The sequence below is a fragment of the Alexandromys fortis genome, unplaced genomic scaffold, assembly GCF_014885135.2.
Source record: "Alexandromys fortis isolate MF-2015 unplaced genomic scaffold, M_Fortis_MF-2015_v1.1 scaffold_5, whole genome shotgun sequence".
NCBI lineage: Eukaryota > Metazoa > Chordata > Mammalia > Rodentia > Cricetidae > Alexandromys > Alexandromys fortis.
This window is the reverse complement of record NW_026067924.1, coordinates 16,261,515-16,264,334: the sequence shown is the minus strand read 5'-3', so window position 1 is coordinate 16,264,334 and position 2,820 is coordinate 16,261,515. Positions and strand designations below refer to the sequence as shown.

Here is a 2,820-nt window from a genome sequence, read left to right as displayed (position 1 = left end):
GGGGGGGGGGGGAGGGTTTCCTCTGTTTCAGCCCAGTGTGGCCACTGGGAGTCCTGGTAAAAGGGGTTTCTAAGTGTCATTGGCTGACCCAAAAGAAGGGAAGGCTCAGAGGATCCACAGGAAAGAGGTCAATTATTTCTTATGTATATGGGTATTTGAATGTAGAGCCCAAAGTGGTCAAAAGAGGGTGAGCGACAAAGGCCATACTACTAAAGTTAAAAAAAAAAAAAAAAAAAACCGCAATGAGCTGCCTGCCCTGTGGGTGCTGAGAATCAATGAAGCTCCTCTAGCGTAAAATTGAAAACAGAGCTACACAGTCATCCCACTCGTGGGCACAAGGCCACAGCAGTGGAACAAGGTGTTCTGTGACATTTGCTGGTTCACAGGAACGAACCCCTGACTGCCGAATCGCTCACTCCTTCACATCCACAGAAGAAAATTCCCAGGATTATTCCGGGAAGGACCAATGTTATAAGGAGGTTGTGTAACTCGAAACCAAGAAGCTGAGGACAGGGCAAGTGAGGTGATCGATCCACCGAGGGAAAAATTCCACAGGACTTCACTTATAACGTGGAATCGGAGTGTTCATCTGGCACTAGCAGAGTAGAAGGGAGTTGCCAAGAGCTCGGCATGAAAGGTGCAGTCACCTTAGTTACTTTGATTTAGCTGACCAATGGCACGAAAATATACAACAAAGATTATCATTTCATTGTTTTTAGGCAAGCCGAAATAGCTCAGTTGGGAGAGCGTTAGACTGAAGATCTAAAGGTCCCTGGTTCAATCCCGGGTTTCGGCAATTATTTGTTTTGCAGAAAAAAAAAATTATTCCTAGGCATGAAAAGAATCTATTTCTACAAACTCGGAAAATTGACACACTACATGAAGTTTCCGTAGTGTAGTGGTTATCACGCTCGCCTAACACGCGAGAGGTCCCCGGTTCGAGACCGGGCGGAAACAACTTCACTTTTGCTCACTTCTCTTTCCGGATTTTCAACTCATTCCCTACACTTTGGAGCAGTTACCAACAAAACAGTCTCGGATCTCTGATTTCCCACCTGACTCCCCGCATACTTTCTTAGGCCATGAAGTAGCAGCCAACTTTAGGAGATCCCATGGATTTACATAGTACACAAGAAAGTACACGCAAAATTGTACAAACATCACGGGATTAGCAAAAAATTTGAAATGCCGGGGGATTAGCTCAAATGGTAGAGCGCTCGCTTAGCATGCGAGAGGTAGTGGGATCGATGCCCACATCCTCCAGTCTTTGGACTCCTTGAGAGTCTCTCATACCTACAGCAATCCTCAGAAAATGGGGGACACACAACTTTTGTGTTGCCTGCCTTTTGGAGCACAAATTCACCATACAGACCTTTCGCAGTATCTAAGGTCTGAGAATGTGGCTAAATGCCATGGTTCTTGCCTAATGTGGAAAGCCCTACCTAATTCGATGCCATCCCAGATAACTAAAGTTTGGAGAAATAGCCGAGGACATCTCATTTATGGCATTACACTCATCTGCATGTGTCTCTAATGGATGGGGAAGGTCACCAAAAGGGACGCAAAGGACACTGGACGTATGGGACATTTTTCTGTTGTTTCCCTCTGCTTCCAGATGGATTCCATCTGTGCGTTAAGGCCACTAGAACCACAGAAAGACTCGGCAGTTGTGGGGCTGGGGTCAATAAAGATGAAGTGCTTTGAAAGCGTTCTGACTGAAATGACTACTACTTAGAGTAGACTAGATTCTGGTTTTGTGTGTGTGTGTGTGTGTGTGTTTTAAAGTAAAAAAAAATGTTCCTCACGTGGCCCGTACGGGGATCGAACCCGCGACCTTGGCGTTATTAGCACCACGCTCTAACCAACTGAGCTAACCGGCCCCGCAAACACCCCCTTTCTGTTACTTCTTCAGAAGTGGAAGGATACAAATGCCAATTGCCATTAGGGGTCTTGGATTTTTATCTGTTTTAATGTTTAAGGTTTTCTGAAATGAGGTATGAAACAAAAGAGTTCTAAACCTGAAAACAGAAGAGGGTAAGTGTCACATTCCGATGATTGCTGAGCCTAGACAAGCAAGTATACTTGCTCAGACCGCAAAGTCTTCCTCCAGCTGCAGATGTGAGGACTACAGAGCAGTCGAAGCTGCGTTCTCTTTTAAGGTGCTATGCTTCACTACCTTCTAGATGATGGAATTGAGGACTTTCCTTCTAAAAAGTAATTACCACTTGGCCCGTACGGGGATCGAACCCGCGACCTTGGCGTTATTAGCACCACGCTCTAACCAACTGAGCTAACCGGCCACCTGTATAGTACCCAACTGTCGACCTCTACACGTAGCAAATTCTTGATTTATATTTGAGGTTATTTTAGGTGTTTATTGTTGCTTTGTTTCCTTGTTTAAAGTTTTCTTGAACCTGGAAAAAGTTACGAAACTCGCGTTGTTCCAAGTAGAAAATTTCTCTGAGCAGAAAAATATGTCACGTTGCAAAGTTTCCTGACCCAGAGATACTGGCCATGGACAGTCCAGTCCACTACCCCGGTGGCTGCCCACACCGCGACCCGCCCTCTAGCCTTCACAGAGGTTGCCTCCTGTGCAGTTCTCCTTGTTGCCTACAAGTGACAACAATCTCATAGCCTTCTCGATTTTACCGAATTTCTTGTTCAATTCGCTAAAAAATATTTGGATAAGGCAGTGCGCGGCTGGCCTCCGCCGGCGCGCGTTTCTACTGTGCCGTTAAGGCATCGATCGCTCTAGTCTTGCAGACGCGGGCACTCGAGGCCGGGTGGGGTTGGTGCTCGGGGACCCTGCGCTGGTCGCTG

The 2,820-nt window shown here is 46.4% G+C and overlaps 5 non-coding genes across 5 annotated transcripts; 3 read left to right on the top strand and 2 right to left on the bottom strand.

The window, feature by feature from the left end:
• The first annotated feature begins 723 nt into the window (after positions 1-723).
• Positions 724-796, top strand: Trnaf-gaa (transfer RNA phenylalanine (anticodon GAA)). The gene has a single exon. It is a non-coding gene; the product is annotated as a tRNA-Phe (tRNA).
• Positions 797-884: 88 nt separating this feature from the next.
• Positions 885-957, top strand: Trnav-aac (transfer RNA valine (anticodon AAC)). Its single transcript has one exon. It is a non-coding gene; the product is annotated as a tRNA-Val (tRNA).
• Positions 958-1,190: 233 nt separating this feature from the next.
• Positions 1,191-1,263, top strand: Trnaa-agc (transfer RNA alanine (anticodon AGC)). The gene has a single exon. It is a non-coding gene; the product is annotated as a tRNA-Ala (tRNA).
• Positions 1,264-1,806: 543 nt separating this feature from the next.
• Trnai-aau (transfer RNA isoleucine (anticodon AAU)) lies at positions 1,807-1,880 on the bottom strand. Its single transcript has one exon. It is a non-coding gene; the product is annotated as a tRNA-Ile (tRNA).
• A 346-nt stretch (positions 1,881-2,226) lies between these two features.
• On the bottom strand, positions 2,227-2,300 carry Trnai-aau (transfer RNA isoleucine (anticodon AAU)). Its single transcript has one exon. It is a non-coding gene; the product is annotated as a tRNA-Ile (tRNA).
• Between the last annotated feature and the right edge of the window lie 520 nt (positions 2,301-2,820).